This window comes from Plecotus auritus (genome assembly GCF_963455305.1).
Source record: "Plecotus auritus genome assembly, chromosome: 2".
NCBI classification, from domain to species: domain Eukaryota; kingdom Metazoa; phylum Chordata; class Mammalia; order Chiroptera; family Vespertilionidae; genus Plecotus; species Plecotus auritus.
In genome coordinates, this window is record NC_137771.1 from 11,641,217 (window position 1) to 11,659,169 (window position 17,953).

At 45.2% G+C, this 17,953-nt stretch overlaps 1 protein-coding gene and 1 pseudogene across 3 annotated transcripts in view; one reads left to right on the forward strand and one right to left on the reverse strand.

Annotated features, from left to right (window-relative positions):
* Nucleotides 1-17,953, reverse strand: part of CAPZB (capping actin protein of muscle Z-line subunit beta) — a 134,663-nt gene that overhangs the window by 104,424 nt on the left and 12,286 nt on the right. The gene's annotated exons all lie outside the window — the stretch shown is intronic.
* On the forward strand, nucleotides 15,493-15,996 carry LOC308242534 (small ribosomal subunit protein eS25-like; annotated as a pseudogene). Its single transcript has one exon. The product of its transcript is annotated as a small ribosomal subunit protein eS25-like (transcript).

Genomic DNA, 17,953 nt, shown 5'->3' on the forward strand with positions numbered 1-17,953 from the left:
CTCTGCTATTATATGACTCATTCTTGCATGCTAGAACTGCTCTCATCTGGTGCCAAGAAACGAATGCTAAATTAGAAAGTTTGCAAAAGTTATCATTGCCCGGTAAGTGCCACACTGCAGGGCAAAGCGATATGCACCACATCAGCCCTGCGGAGGGACTGTTACTGCCCCTCTCGTTTCCAGCTGTTCCTATTTTACTGTAAGGCCTTGACGACATGTTAATGCCAGAACTCAGCAACCTCAGCGGTTGAATTGCTCAGAAACACCCACAGAGTCAGCATGAGTTCCCAAGGGTCCTGGCACAAGGAAGGGGAGTGGTAGGGGGCAGAGGACAGAAACAGGAGAGGAACAAGAAAAGAAAGACAATGGTTGAGAGAAAAAGAACTTGCTGCCACAGGTGGCACACAAGAAGCCTTTAGGGTGGAAGTGCACAACCCTGTAACTGGCAAAACAGGAAAGCTCTTTTCTTTTTTCTTTTTTTAAAATATATTTTATTGATATTTTACAGAGAGGAAGGGAGAGGGATAAAGAGTTAGAAACATCGATGGGAGAGAAACATCGATCAGCTGCCTCCTGCACACCTCCCACTGGGGATGTGCCTGCAACCAAGGTACATGCCCTTGACCGGAATCGAACCCGGGACCCTTCAGTCCGCAGGCCGACGCTCTATCCACTGAGCCAAACCGGTTTCGGCGGAAAGCTTTTTTCTTGATTCCAACTACGTGGTGGAAAGAAGGAAGGGAACATATAATGACAGATAAAATAATACTAATACCACCCTACATGTGTGTAGCGCCTCCTCAGACAGAGGATAGGTGGATAATACCATCCCCACTTTACAGAAGAGGAAACAGAGGCTCCGGAGGTCAGTGCCCCAGTGTGTAGACAAGGCTGGGACTATTCGGTGAGCACACTTCTGCCCGGGGCAGTTTGAATCCAAATCCTCTAGTTATTATTGCTTCCACTTCTCTGGATGACTCAGAAGTATCTATGCCTCAACATATCCAAAACCAACCTCAGGGTTTTCTCCCACCAAAACCTATCAAATATATGTAGATAATAGCTATTATTTACTAAGCATTTACTATGTGCAGTAACGATGCTATGAAGCATTTTTAAAAATATTTTTATTGATTTCATAGAGAAAGGGAGATGGAGAGAGAGAAACGTCAATGATGAGAATCATCCATCGGTTGCCTCCTACATGCCCCCCACTGGAGACTGAGCCCACAATTCGGGCATGTGCTGTGACAGGGAATCAAACTGTGAGCTCCTGGTTCATAGGTCGACACTCAACCACTGAGCCACGCTGGTGGAGCAACTATGAAGCATTTTAATTCATGATTTTATTATTTCGCTCCACCCCCAATATCAACCTTCCCTCTTGCCAAGCCATCATCATGTCCCACCTGGTCTACCAGAGTTGTCTTCTGATTGACTCACACCTGCCCCAGCCCTCCCTTCTCCACACCTGGGTCAGAGCAAGCTTTTCAAGGCTCAAACCTGATCACCCCCTCAACTGCTTACACCCTCAAAGACTCCTAGGATAAAGACAAAACCCGCATTGGAGCCGAGCAGGAAGGTCCTGCCCATTTCTCCATTCTCATTCCCCACCCTGATCTTTGGTCCCACAGTCTTGTTCCGGCCCTTCTTATCACTAACCTCCCTGCCACAGGGTTTTGTACATGCTGTTCCTCTGCCAGGGTTGCTATTCCCTTAGCTCAAGCCTAGCCCTTCCTGACCATCCCTATGTCGAACCCCCTATTCTGGCCTCTGTGGCAGCGTACCTCCCCTTGGGAACCATGGCCATCTATGTAGTGTTTATCTCCTGTAGGCTCCAGGAGAACAACAGTGATGTTCTTCTTGGCCACCTCTGTATTGCCAGGGTCTGGCACAGTGTTTAAGTCATGGTCAGGGAATAACTATCCATGGAACCAATCGATAAGAAGAAAAGGGGCTGCAAGCTGGCTCCTGGTCCTAGGCGGGCCTTCATGAACTGCAAGGATGGTGAGAGGCCTAGCGGAGGTGTGGGAAGAGCACTGGAAGTGGAGTCAGTATGTCTAAATCAGAAGCCTGATGGTGACTATTCCTGTGGGTGAGCATCACTCAACCACAGACAAACCCCCAGCACCTTCTGGCTGGACCTACAAGTCCTATGAGTGAACACACCCCACTTCTGTCCACTTCCACTACGCCACCCTCTCTCACTGGGTGTCCTAACTACTCCCTGCTGCCTCTACCCTAGCCTTTCACAATCCTTGCTTGACCTGCATAGCAGTTGGAATAATCTTTTTTTAAAGTAAGATCACAGTATTCCCCCGCTTAAAACCCTTATGGCTTCTTGTTGCCACAAGAACAAACCTGGTGCACAGGCATAATCTGGCCCTGCCAACGCGGTGCCTCATCACTAGCAGACCTTTCTTCCTACTCCTCCACGTGAGGGCCTAGCACCAGCTGTCCCCTCCTCACATCTCCCTGTGCTGGCTCTCTCTCATCTCACCTGGAAGGCCCCATCTCTGAGACCTTCCCCTCCTCTCAGGTCCTGGCACATCACCCTGCTTTGTTTCTTCATAGCACTTACTATTGGAAATGCTCGGTTTTGTTTATGATCTGTCTCATCCCAGGAAAGCAGGGACTCGTCATTCACCATATGGGTGAATATTTGCTGAATCAATGCCTCTTACAGTGTTAACAGCAAACAATTACCGAGCCCCTCCTAGGAACCAGGCAGCTAAAGAAGCACGTGAGATGCATTAACTCATCCCCTAAACCAGTGGTTGGCAAACTGCGGCTCGCGAGCCACAAGAGGCTTGCGAGACGCGGTTTGCCGCTCTGTTGACTAATGAGTTTGCCGACCACTGCCCTAAACCAGTGGTCAGCAAACTCATTAGTCAACAGAGCCAAATATCGACAGTACAACGATTGAAATTTCTTTTGAGAGCCAAATTTTTTAAACTTAAACTTCTTCTAACGCCACTTCTTCAAAACAGACTCGCCCAGGCCGTGGTATTTTGTGGAAGAGCCACACTCAAAGGGCCAAAGAGCCGCATGTGGCTCGCGAGCCGCAGTTTGCCGACCACTGCTAAACAAGCTTATTCCCATCCTGCAGATGAGGAAAGTGAGAAACAAAGGACAAGAGGACATGAGGACTCAAAAGCAGGCAGCCAGCTCCTACACCTGCACTGCTGACCAAGAGGTGTGCTACCTCTCGCTGCTTTGCTGAATTACAGATTTGTCTCCCACCCTAGACAGGGACTTCTGGAGAGCAGGCACCGTATTTAGTGGCACTGGTTTCCCCAGGGTCAGTCAGGCTCTCAAAGGAGGTGCTGGATAAAAGCTTAGAAATGAAGGAAGGAATCAGGGAAGCCCTGGCGAGAGAAGCTGTATAAAATACAGGCAAAACTGGCGACCCCTCTTTGTGTTTACAATTCACATCCGCACTCCCAGGGTGGGATGAGGACTGAAGTACTGGCTACGTAGGTACATACTCCCACAGAGCAGGTCAGAGAAGGTCACTCACCTTCTATTTCACCCTAGAATAGCTACACCCTCATTTTTTAAAATATATTTTATTGATTTTTTACAGAGAGGAAGGGAGAGGGATAGAAACATTGATGAGAGAAACATCGATCAGCTGCCTCCTGCACACCCCCTACTGGGGATGTGCCTGCAACCAAGGTACACGCCCTTGACCGGAATCGAACCCGGGACCCTTCAGTCCACAGGCCAATGCTCTATCCACCGAGCCAAACCAGTTAGGGCTACACCCTCATTTTTTAAAAACTCTTTTCCACAGGAGGTTAAGCAAATGACATTTGGAGGGGGTCCCCTGCTGCTTTTATTTTAGAAAGTTATATCTGATCACTAGGAACTTAAATGTTTTCTATGTTACACATTTATACACAATCTTCCTTCAATCCCTCCAACCTTGTGAGGTTCACCTGATCGTCCCAGCTGATAAGCAGGCCCAGTGATTTGCAGGAACCTGTCCAAGGCCTCGCAGCAGCTACGCGGGAACGCCAGGCCGTCTGACTGCAAACTTGCACTTTTTACCACAACAGCAAAAGCTTCAATAATGCACTTCAGAACGTCATCCCAATATTCTCCAAATGACTTAAAAGTACTCCGTCAAGGAGTGGAGCTTAGAGGCTGGAGGCAAAGGCAGACCCATTCTGGGGGAAAGTACCCTTCTTCGCAGTGATGTTTTCTAAAGTGGCCACCACCGCTTAAAGCTCCTCTGACAAAAAACTGCAGACATCAGCAGAAGCCATAGAGAAAGAGATAAACTCTTAGGAAAGGGGAGGAGGAGGGGCTGAGTGGGTGGGTTCAAATGTGAATTCACGGAACCTTACTGAAAAGAGGAAGCCAAACTGCAGACCAAGCAGCCAGGAAGCAGAGGGCCCAGAGGGGCTGACAGCTCCCAGCCTGGCGGGCCATTTACAGGGGCCTGGACCAGAGGAAGGAGCAGGTGGGCTCCCACGACTGAGGAATGATGGAGGCAATGTACGCCCCCTGTCCAGGGGCCTGGTGAAGAGGAAACAAAGGTGAGCATCTAAGAAATATGGAAAACCATCTTTATGCTGAGTACATGCTAATGATAGTGGAGTGTGGATACAAAAGCTCATCAGGGTGCCTGGGATCCCTAAGGGCTCGACCACCAAAGACTTGGGGATAGTCTATTTCCATTTCTATTTTTTAACTCAATACATAAACTTTATTCACTAAAAGAGGCCAATCTGAGAGGACTTCTTTGTGCCACCCAATGGGTCTGCCCAACAGGTAAAGGAGTCCAGACAAGAAGGAAGCCCTCGCAGATCCCCACATTATGGTTTGGGACAGTTAGTCTCCGACATCCCTGGTTTAACTGATGCTATAATACATGATGGTTCAGGACAAGTAGAACAACCACAGCCCTGCCGTACCCTGGGTCTCTTTGCCTGGCCAGTTCATCAGATCATGTATTTGCCACCGTGGGCCTTGGGATTTGCCATCCTGTTCTATAAAAGTCACTGAGGAGCTACGGATTTGAGAAAAGAGTCCCAAAGCCCGAATGTGCTGCTCATCTTAAATCCTTCCAAAAGGACTGGCAGACTCACAGGTTCTCGTGATGGTCACGTCTAGCACCACAAAGGCTACCACATTCTTTCTTTCTTTTCAAGCCATGAAGACGGCACAATCTCTGAGCAAGTTATATATATGAGAAGGCTAATTTCCTGTATCTTATAGGTTCTTATATGCAAGGCTCATAATTTTTTTAAGGCTCCTAATCTTAAGGCAACCAATAATCTGCTGCTATAGTAAATGAAATTAGTTGAAAAGAGAAGAAAAAGCTCTAAGACATAAAAAAAAAAAATACAAAAATAATCTCTGAATACTCCTAAAACCTCTCAAAAGAAGGTCAGCTGCAAATCCAAGGCAGGATCAGGTATTCTATAGGGAAAACACACACACACACACACACTCACACACACACACACACACACACACAATACATCTCCAGTTTCACACAGAGGCTGGCATACAGTAAGATTTTTCCAAGATCCCAGCCTTGAGTTCCCTTAAACGTTCATAAATAAATGGCCTTAGGTGGAACGCAGAACCACCCAGAAAGAGGGACTCTAGCTCACGGTCCAGCCTGTCTTGAATCGTCAGCCCATCCAATCACGACATCCTCAAACCTTGGGTATTTCACCAGGCTGCCCCCTGGTCTCCTTGGGAAGGAGGAACAGGGCAGCCTAGGAAAGAACTGCTCAGATCACAGGAACAAAAGCTGCAACCCAAGACCACTAACATTTTAAAGGGAGAAGGAATGGGAGTGCTCAGTCTGAAACTCGACTTCAGCGAGAGGTGCAATTGCACAGGTCATCTTTGTTCCTCTGGGTCACAAGATGGTTTAAGAGGCACTAACAAGGGCCATTATACTCACCTTAAAGCACTCTAGAGGATTTTCATCCAGGAAATGGAATAATGACCAGCATTCCATGCTATTACTTAGAGATTAGCTCAATCAGTGGGGGGAGGAGAGAGGGACAGCTTAAAGGGTACATTTAACCCCAGAAAGGCAGGAAGTTCCAGCAAAAAGGCCGTCACTCTATCCAAGTCTTATTGGAACTAAAGCACAGCAGGAAAATCAAGCAAACCAAGGGGAATTAGAGCCATTCACAAAGGGAGGGGCCTTGGGATTAATGGACTCTTTAATTTTCGAATTTCCTGAGGTTTATGGCTAATTAGGCCCCTTAACCATACTGTAATGTGATCGAATTTCAGCTGAGTTCACGGAACAGCTGAAGGAAGATGGCACAGAAATCACCACTGGGCCCGGGGGACTGTAGACAAGGCCCATAGCACTTGCTTCCTGCCTTGATCCGCACTAATTAGGAACCCCTAATTCCCTAAACAATGGCTCAGAGGGCACTGTGTAATCCACCGTGTACACTTGGAGAGCTCTGTTCTTACAATACTACTTACTGATAATTGTCTAATTTGTTACAAGAACACATACACTCATATGGCTCAAAGGTGGGGAGAAATGACAGTAAGTGAAATTAACAAATACATGTGGACAAAAATATTCAACTTTGATAAGCTATGAATGAAAAATAAGGTACTATTTATAACCTATTATACTATTAGAAATTAAGGGAGAAAAACACTCAAGGTTGACAAAGAAGCAATAAAAGCACACTTGTATTGCTAGTGGCATTATGACGTGGCATGACACTTTGGTGATATTTGTCAAGAGGTGTGAAAGTGTTCATACTCTGACACAATAATACTCCTGGGAGTCCATCCTACAAAAGAATCCAAATACAGAAAACTGCATAAAGGACCACAGTCCTTGTGACACTGTTTATAATGGAAAAACTGGACGTAACCTAAAGATAGAATATCAGGGAAGCTAATGCTGTGTCTATTATCTTCTCTAAGGAGTACCGCGCAGCCATCAAGAAGTGACAGAAGACTTCTCAGTAATGGGAAGAAGTCTTAGGTCATACAAATTATTTTTAATAGACTTTACTTTTTAGAGCAGTTTTAGGTTCACAGCAAAATTGAGTGGACAGTACAGTTATTTCCCACTAACTCCCAACCTCTCTTACTCATGCACAGCCTCCTCCATGATCAACATCCCCATCATAGTGGTACTTTGCTTACAACTGATGACCCGACACTGACATATCATCACCTAAAGTACACAGCTTACATTAGGGTTCACTCCTGGTTACATTCTATGGGTCTGGACAAATGTATACTAGTATATAGTGACATGTATCCACAGAGTATCTTACAGAATAATGGTACTGCCCTAAAAATTCCCTGTGCCCTGCCTATTCATCCCTCCCTCTCCCCTTACCTCTGACAGCCACTGGTCTTTGTGCTGTCTCCATCGTTTGTCTTTTCCAGATGTCACACAGTGGGAATCACACAGTATGCAGCCTTTTCAGACTGGCTTATTTCACTTAGTAATATGCATTAAGTTTCCTCCATGTCTTTTTGTGGTTTGACAGCTTATTTCTTTATTTTATTTTATTTTTTTATTTCAGAGAGGAAGGGAGGGAGAGAGAAACATCAATGATGAGAGAATTACTGATCGGCTGCCTCCTGAATGACCCATATTGGAGATCGAGCCCACAACCCAGGCATATGCCCTGACCAGGAATCAAACCGTGACCTCCTGGTTGATAGGTCAAAGCTCAACCACTGAGCCATGCCAGCTGGGCGACAGTTTATTTCTTTTTAGTGCTGAACAATATTCCATTGTCTGAATGTACCACTGTTTATCCATTCACTTACTAAGGGACACCTTGGTTGATTTCAAGTTTTGGCAATTATGAATAAAGCTGCTATAAACACTTGTAGGCAGGTTTTTGTATGGAAGTTTTCAGCTCCTTTGGGTAGATACCAAGGAGTGCAATTGCCAGATCACATGGTAAAATACGTTTAGTTTTCAAAGAAACTGCCAACTGTCTTCCAAAATGGCTATACCATTTTGCATTCCCACCAGCAAAGAATGCAAGTTCTTTTGCTCCACATCCTGTTCAGCACTTGGTGTTGTCAGAGTTTGGGATTTTGGTCATTCTAATAATTGTGTGTGGTATCTCGCTGTTTGGTCATATGAATCTTTAAAAACGAAGATAAATTACAGATAGCCGAAGGACCATAACTAATAAAAAAACTACAGGTATAAAAGAAATAAAAGGACTTATAAAAAATGAAACTGTGACCAGTGATTTTTTCCTTCTATGATCCAAACTTTGCACAATGAATTGTTAAGTTGAAACATATAAAATTGACAATGATCAACTATTTTGGCCTACAAAAATGGCAATTTCATATGGTTCAACTTTATAGTTTTATAATTAAGCTTTAAATATTTTAGGCATTCACAGCATTTGGCCTTAATCTACACTACCATGCACTCTTTGATATAAAGAAACATCACACACATGTGGGTAAGCAAGCCACCAGTCTAAATGTCAATCTTTAGAATTCTGTAATCCAAAAAAGTAGAGATCCTTCTAAGAGGATGTGAAACAGCTGACAGAACAAAACAGCCAATGAAGGTCAGCTCCACCATATTCAGAAGCCCAATTCTGAGAGCAGCAGGCAGGCTCTCCTCCCGCTGTGTGGAGATGGCCCTTCTGTAACATATTCAAAGGGCAGAAAGCTGTCACCAGGTCAGGAAAGCCAGGATGTAAAGTCAGACATTGGAGGGTTTTTATAAGAGCATGTGGTGGGGAGAAGTTCTGCCCTCCTGGATTTCCCCTCTCCCCCCGTTGTGACACCTCCCAAAGGTCTCCTCCAAAGTTCAACCAGGACCTATGTTTTCCAGGCCAGTGTCTTAGAGGATGTCTGCTTCCCTTTTCTGGCCTCAGGACAAGGCTAATTTTATTTAACAAAGTCCCATGATTCCTTGTGAGCAGAAAACGAATCTGAAGGAGAGAAAATGCAAACTGAGTATAGGTGGAACCATTTTAAAAATGTAAGTATTGTGCACCTGGCTGGTGTGGCTCAGCAGTTGAGCATCGACCTATGAACCAGGAAATCAGGGCACATGCCCAGGTTGTGGGCCGGATGCCCAGAAGGGGACGTGCAGGAGGCAGGTGATCAATGATTCTCTCTCATCATTGATGTTTCTATCTCTCCCTCTCCCTTCCTCTCTGAAATCAATAAAATATATTTAAATAGATAGATAGATAGATAGATAGATAGATATAGATATATGCATAGACAATGTATCAAACTCTGTAGTATTTCTGGGGGTGGAGTTAAGGAGTGGTTCATTTTCCAAGTGACATATTTGTATGTTGTTTAAATAGAATAAGTAGTACTTCTGTAGTCAGAAAAACAAGAAGGAAATTATAGTATTTTTAAAAAGAGAATAAGAAATTTGCTTTTACTTCTTTTAAAAACTTCCTACCACTCCTCACTCAGCTTCCTAGCCCCTACTTCATAGCTTCCACGTGGCAGTATTTCTTTATACAAAAAAGGAGGAAGAAAGAAATACCATGTACTGGGAGACCAGCACAGGCTGGGCACTGTGCTAGGTGCTTCACCACATCATGTGTCCTACTGTGCAGCTAACGAGGGTACTGCCCTCTCAGAACAGCTATGAGGGCCAGCTGCAGGTTGAAGCCAAAGTCTCTAGGAAAAGGTCCACAAAATGACAGAGTACTGGCCTTGTGGAACCATCTCTGGGGAGGGGCACCAGGAGCTGTGTGTCAGTCAGGTATCTCATTGATTCTTCAAATTAAACCCACGAGGTAGGTTAGAGACTGGCACCTCTATTTCAAGGATGGAAGAAAAGTAAGCTCATCATCGATCAGAATGCAGGCTTTATGAAGGCAGAGCTTTCTCTTACTCATTGCTGCACCCCCAGGACCCAGAATAGAGTGAGCTATGGGAGAGTTTCCGGAAGTATTATTGGTGGATATGGGAATGGATCCTCACAGGCTCTGAGAGGTGAAATGACTTGCACATGATTGCCCAGCCAGTGAACAAGTGGAGTCAACTTTTGGGCTCCAAACTGGTGGCCTCGCCATAGGTCTCTTACCTTGTGGCACATGGGAACAAGAGAATGTCTCAGAACCACACTCTGCCTCTGCCTCTGCCTCTCTCCCCCAGCACACCCCCTTCCCTGGAGCCCCTGGGAGAAGCTGAAGTTTGCCTAGCCTGAGCTGAGCATGGGCATCCAGACAGCATCCCAGTAGGAGCGTGTTCAAAGCAGGCCTTTCATGGATATGGTGGAGGAGGAGGACATGGGCTTGCCAGATGAGCTGGCCTCCACCCATGCCACCTGCTCTCCTCACTCCTAACCACTCACAGCCACTGACTCCTGACGTGAGCACTACAGCGAAGTCTATTTTTTTTAAAAAATATGATTGAACTTTTACGTAAAACAAGAGTTGTAAATGCTTATGAAGATGGATCTATTTTTAAAATAAACAAAGATTTAACTGAAGATGAGCTGGAATGAGGCATCCCTGAGTGGACACCTGAACTCAACATAACTACAAGTAAATTACTTAACCTCACTGAGCCTCAATGTCCTCATCTACGAAATGAAGATAACACGCAGTCTCACTGGAACAAATGAAGACTAAATTATTACATTTAAATGAGATAGCACATTTACTTAATGTCTTGAATATTCTTCCCGGCACACAGGAGTATTCAATAAATAAGTGCTATTGCTATTAAAGACAAAAATCAAAATCATTAAAATGGCTGCACAAGAAAGGACTTTAAAAATCCCACTTAACCCAATACCCTCATTACAGATGGGGAAACTGATGACCAAGGAAGTATCTATAATAATAAAAGTGTGATATGCAAATTGACCAAAGGCCAAACAGCGGAAGGACCATCCAGACAACCTTCCGGACCACCTTCCGGATGAAGCCAGGGCTGCGAGGGCCGGCCGAGGCAGCCAGGGCTACGAAAGCATACTCTTGCACAAATTTTGTGCATCAGGCCTCTAGTATTAAATAACTTCTGATTATCCACTTACCACAATGCCTTATAAATAGTGGGCACTCACTGAATATAGTGTATAAATAATACCCCATCTATAATAATAAAAGCATAATATGCTAATTAGGCCGGACAGCTGAACCACCTCCCGGACGTCATTCCGGACCACCTTCTGGACAAAGCCACGGCGGTGGGGGCCGAGTCAGAGACGGCAGCCATGGGGAGCGGGGGCCAAGGCAGAGGCAGTTAGGGGCGATCAAGCAGGCAGGTGAGCAGTTAGGGGTGATCAGGCAGGCAGGCTAGCAGTTGAGGACAATCAGGCAGGCAGGCGAGTGTTTAGGGGCGATCAAGCAGGCATGCAGAGGTGGTTAGGGGTGAACAGGCAGTCAGGCGAGCAGTTAGGGGCAATCAGGCAGGCAGGCGAGCAGTTAGGGGCAATCAGGCAGGCAGGCGAGTGGTTAGAGGCAATCAGGCAGGCAGGCAGGCAACTATTTAGGAGCCAGCGGTCCTGGATTGAGAGAGGGATGTCCGACTGCCAGTTTAGGCCCAATCCCACAGGGATTCCTGTGGAATCAGGCCTAAACCGGCTGTACAACATCCCGAGGGGTCCCAGATTGTGAGAGGGTGCGGGCCGGGCTGAGGGACCGCCCCTCCAGTGCACAAATTTCGTGCACCAGGCCTCTAGTATGACATAACATATTTGCTTAATTTGCTTAGAAATCGTTTAAAATAGCCCAGCTTAATGATATTACTCCCTATGGCTCTAGAATAAGTTAAAGACAATTTCTCAATGGGAGTCAACACCCATTGGGACCTGCACTGTCCAGTACAGTAGCCACTAGCCACCCGTGGTTATTTAAATTCAAGTTAACTAAAATTCACTAAAATTAAATGCTTAGTTCCTTGATCCCACTAGCCATACTAGTGCTGAAGAGCCACACATGGCTAATGGCTACCTATGGAGCATTTCCATCATCACCGAAAGTTCTAGTGGACAAAAGTGAAGACATCCTTAACCAAAGTCTAATTTCTGTTCTTAAACAATGGTTTTAGTTTTCTAAGTCCTTATTGTCTGCTAATAGCACTACCAGAACATAAGGAAGAACTCATTAGCTTTCCTTTTTTGCAAATCTGCATATTCTTATAAAAAAGTTCAAGCAATATATTATTGGGGGGGGGGGGTGTTGGAATCTAGAAGACAAGGGGACCAGAGAAGGTAAAAGCAAAAAGGGCTTTAATAAAATGTGTTCTAAGCAAACACTATTAACTTGTGCTGCTGCTCCCCCCTCTCCCCCCACAATCAGTAAACTGAACATTCTTCAAAACAGGTCAGAGGCCCATTCACCAAGCCTCACTTACACAGAAGGACCATAAAGACTCAGTAAGCAGCCTAGCCGGTTTGGCTCAGTGGGTAGAGCGTCGACCTGCGGACTCAGGTTCGATTCTGCTCAAGGGCACATGCCCAGGTTGCGGGCTCAATCCCCAGTGGGGAGCGTGCAGGAAGCAGCCAATCAATGGTTCTCTTTCATCATTGATGTTTCTATCTACCTCTCCCTCTTCCTTCCTCCCTGAAATTAATAAAAATGTATTAAAAAAACAAAACTCAGTAAGCACCTGTGGTTTTCCAAAGATATGACAGTTACACAAGCTAATTTCCTTTACAATTTATTTCTCATGCCAAAATACTCATGTGAACTTACCTAAGCCCAGAACAGTCACACACTCACTCCCTTTAATGGTCCAAAGAGCAAACAGTTCTGATAGAACTAGACCTAGAAAGTGAACCTCTTTGCCACCACACCCACTACCATCACCTTCTCTGAGGTTCCAGCAGGCTGGCACCCCCTCTAAGGAGCCAGGAGGGCCACTTGGTACTCTTAGCTCTTGGGATAACTAGGACACATGACCAAGTTAAAGATTTCATGAGTCTTCTCATCTGGCAGTGAGTTTAAATTACTGTTGTTCCCCTAAATTACTGTTGGTTACCCGACTCTGGCACGTGCTCTTCTCTCTTCCTGCCATGTCTATAACCACCCCTCATCCTCCTGACAAATGAGTCTTCTCATCTTGTCTCCAACAAAACACCTCCCTCTGGGATCCCAGCCTTGAACCCCCTCGGCCAGACACCTTTTTTAATGCACCTGCACACAAACCCTCCCACCAATTACCTCCCATTCCACAGGTTCTTCTGCCTGACTGTCCCCACCTGAACAGTCTCCTTGTAGATATGGAAAGTATCTTTATGCCTAGGCCCTAGCCCAGGGGTGGGCAAACTTTTTGACTCGAGGGCCACAATGGGTTCTTAAACTGGACCGGAGGGCCGGAACAAAAGCATGGATGGCATGTTTGTGTGAACTAATATAAATTCAAAGTAAAGGAGCGGAGGGGAGAGCAAGAGAACCCTCCACTCTTTCGGCTCCGCGGGCCGGAAAGAACAGCCGAACGGGCCGGATCCGGCCCGCAGGCCGTAGTTTGCCCACGGCTGCCCTAGCCCAATGGGAGCACATACCACTGTTACATTTTTTTTGGAAGAATGGGTGGATGGAAGGGCAGACAGATGTGGAGGGCTGTGGCAGTCAGAGGAGGTTTGGTGGAGTCAGGTCCTGGAAGGTAAGTGGGATAGACACCGGCAGAAAGGAGGAAGGCAAGAAGGGAGATGCTGAAAGCTGAGGTCCAGAGACAGAAACAAGCCAGACACTCGTGGCCCCAGATGAAAGTCTTTTATATCAATAGTTACATACATTTATTTCAATTTTTACTTGCTACTGATGACATTGATACTGATTTTCCATTTATGGTAATGACAAAGTTTCCCTCCTAATTTACTTTAGCCCTGGCCAGGTGGCTCAGTTGGTGGGAGCTCCGTCCTGTACACCAAAGGGTCATGGGTTCAGTTCCCTGTCAGGGCACATACCTAGGTTGTGAGTCTGACCCCTGGTTGGGGCAAATACAGTAGACACTTAATGTTCCTCTCACATTGATGTCTCTCTCTCTCTCTTAATCATTCCCTCCCTTCCTCTCTAAAATCAATCAAAACATACCCTCAGGTGAGGATTTAAATTAATTAACTAATTAATTAATTAACTTACTTTTAAAAATAGACAATGTAAAGAAAAGTTAATTAGCAAGGAGCTCTCTACCCTCGGCCAGAACAGGGAGCCACATTGAGGAAATGAAGCTTGCTGGGCAGGGAGGACAAGGTCAGATCAGAGGGCCCTGGAGATCAGCCACTGAGGCCACAGCTACTAAGACAACACTGTGAGAGCAAAGTAACTGGGAAAACTGTGTGGAGACAAAAGTTCCTGTCAGCCAGATAATCCCACTCCTGAGGATTTATCTTAAGAAAGTATCTGGCCAGTGTGGCTCGGTGATTAAGTGACCTATGAACCAGGAGGTCACAGTTTGAGACCCAGTCAGGGCTTGATCTTCAGTAGGGGGTGTGCAGGAGGCTGCCAATCAATGATTCTCATCATTGATGTTTCTCTCTCTCTCTCTCCCTCTCCTTCCTCTCTGAAATCAATAAAAATATATTTCTTTAAAAAGGCATCTTGAAAGAAGGGAAACATATGCACACATCTATGTGTGTGTGCACAGACAGACAGATAGACAGAGATAGACAGATGCAGATATCCACTGCAACTAACAGAGAGTAAAGGGCTTACAAACTGTTTGCTTGTTTAATCCTCACCACAACCCCATGAGGTAGGTATTCTAACATGAACATTTTACCCAGCTATGAGGACTCTACTTTATTCAACCTTTTCCACATTGCTACATAGTCTTCATATTTCACATTTTAAGGGCTGCAATACATCCCGGTGTATTGATGTAAGATCATTTTTTAACCTACTAGTGAACATCCACTTTTTCAGTGGATATCTGCTACTGTGATTCATGTCTCCTATGTACATTATAACAAAAGAGAAGCTACAGATTAAAGGGGCCTGGGTTTGAATCCAGACCTGTCCCTCCTCAGAGCACTAGCTTTCTGGATTGGTCAACCCAATTGCCAGAAAGCTCTTTCACAGCATCATATTGGAAAGTGCGGTCTTTTCATGCATCTGGAGAAGCACGTTCAAATGTGTTTTCAAATGGGCCTAAGTTTATGTGGCAGATGAAACAGTGGCCTACCTCGGAGAGTAGAGTCCAGATTCTAAAGTGTTAGGCACAGGACCCTCGCCCCAGCTGCCTAGTGATTGATTTACTGTGGGATCTGAACAAGCCGCAGGCCCTGCCTGAGCAGTAAAAATTCCACAGCAAAATAGAGGTCAAAGGCATAAGGTTTAAAGTCAGAGCAGCTGGCTCTGCAACTTATTAGCAATTTACATACGTTTCTAAATTTATATAATTTATAATTTATGTAATGTCACAGGATCCTAAATTCATAAGATCCCATGCTAGGAGAATTCTGGGAACTAAACTGCTAAAAATACAGTAGTCACCCCTTATCCACAGTTTTACTTCCCGTGGTTTCAGTTACCTGCAGTCAACTGTGATCCAAAAATATTGAGTGAGCTCTCGGGCCGACATCTTGGCGAGGCAGCAGCGCATCCCTGCTCTCCGAGTCCCCCGATGCCACCCAAGGCCGACAAGAAGAAGAAAGATGCTGGAAAGTCGGCCAAGAAAGACAAAGACCCCGTGAACAAGTCGGGGGGCAAGGCCAAAAAGAAGAAGTGGTCCGAAGGCAAAGTTTGGGACAAGCTCAATAACCTGGTCTTGTTTGACAAAGCCACGTATGACAAGCTCTGTAAGGAAGTTCCCAACTACAAGCCTATAACCCCAGCTGTGGTCTCCGAGAGGCTGAAGATTCGCAGCTCCTTGGCCAGGGCAGCCCTTTAGGGGCTCCTTGGCCAGGGCAGCCCTTCAGGAGTTCCTTAGTAAAGGACTTATTAAACTAGTCTCAAAGCACAGAGCTCAAGTGATTTACACCAGAAACACCAAAGGTGGGGATGCCCCAGCTGCTGGAGAAGATGCATGAACAATAGATCTCACCAGCTGTACATTTTGAAAAATAAACCTTTATTAAATCAGTAATATATATATATTTTTTTTTGAGTGAAAAATTCCAGAAATAAACAATTCATAAGTTTTAAATGGCATGCTGTTCTGAGTAGTGTGATGAAATCTTCAATATCTGCTCCATCTGCCTGCATGTGAATCATCCCTTTATCCACTATTTCCTGTATATGCTACCCGCCCATTAGTCACTTAGTAGCCACCTTGGTGATCAGATCAACTATCAAGGTATCACAGTGCTTATGTTCAGGTCACCCTTATTTTACTTAATAATGACCCCCAAAGCAGAAGAGTAGTAATGATAGCAATTCGGATAGAAGCTATAAGAGTTTCCTAAAAGTGAAAAGGTATGTATAGGGTGGGGCAAAGTAGGTTTACAGTTGTTCATATGGAAAATAATATTTAATAAATAATACAAGAATAAATTAATAAATAATACAAGAATAAACTGTTTAGCATACTCACAACTGTAAACCTACTTTTACCCCACCCTGTATGTATAGAAAAAGACATAGCATATATAGGGTTCAGTACCATCCCAGTTTCATACATCCACTGGAAGTCTTTTATATATATATTTTTAATTGATTTCAGAAAGGAAGGGAGAGGGAGAGAGATAGAAACATCAATGATGAGAATCATTGATTGGCTACCTCCTGCACGCCTCCCACTGGGGATTGAGTCCACAACCTGGGCATATGCCCTGGACCGGAATCAAACCCGGGACCCTTTAGTCCACAGACTAATGCTCTATCCACAGAGCCAAACCAGCTAAGGTCCACTGGAAGTCTTGGAACAAATCCCCTGCGGATAGTGGGGACTGCTATAGGATAATGCATGTGAAGTGCCAACTGAAGTATGTAGTAAGGGATGCTACTGCCTTCCTTTCCTTATCATCTCTGGGGGCCTACTGAATGCTTCAGGTGGTTTGGAATCTGGTTGTGCTTGTTCCAACACAACACAGACCATCACCAGAGGCTTGGAAATAATGTTTTCTTTCCTTAGAGAATATGGCATGTAATGGACTTCAACTCACAGAATTTTATTTGTTAATACAATGCCTCCAGGGGTGCTGGAGTAACAGTCAAGCCTCACAAGGCACTCGGAGTGCATCCCAGAAAGGTCCAACACTATTTATGTGTCCATGTTCTGCCAGTTAGTCATATGATGGGAGGGCCCTTCCTTAGGGACCATGGCAACCAGTTCTTGTCTGTTATCTCAGGAAATGCTTCCTCAACAATCAATATGTACCAAACAAATACCATGGTTATCAAAATAAAAGCATGATCCTGGGGGAAATTCCCACAATGCTTCAGTGTGCTCTCCATCTGGAATTCAGCAAGCCCAGAAACCATAGTCCATCGACATGGGGAGAAAAATAAACACACCTAATCCAGCCAGTTTTATCGTAGGCAAAGGACAAGAGAATTCTAGCTACCAGATAAATGCCTCTGGAGGGAGTTATTTAAAAGAAGGAATGAAGAAATCAAAGTGATTAAGGAAATGTGAAGACTGGACCCATTTCCCAGGAATCTCAACTATTGCCAAATATGATGAAAGGTAATACAGGCTGCCATGAACTTAGGACGTGGAGATCCTGCCCATCTTGTGAGCAGGTGTTGACATCCACAGCCTAGCGCTCTGAGATAAAAAACCTCTGTGTGTGTGGCTGCACCTCTTGGGATTGGACTAATTAGTTTTCTGTTGGCTATCTATGTAAGCAGCTAACTACGGCCTCTCTGCTTAGTTCTGGCCCTCGCTGCAAGTAAGACACAGCCAGGGCATGGAGTAAGTTGGCCCCAAGTTCAAATGCTAGCATGGTCACTGACAGCTATTAACTCCATACTTTATTCATCATTTCAGAGTCCACCTGGATGTACACAGAGAAGAGGAGGGAGGGCAGAGAAGGGGGGAAAAAAACCCTACAGTACTCAAGGCCTCAAAAGTGATTTCAAACCCTGAGCAT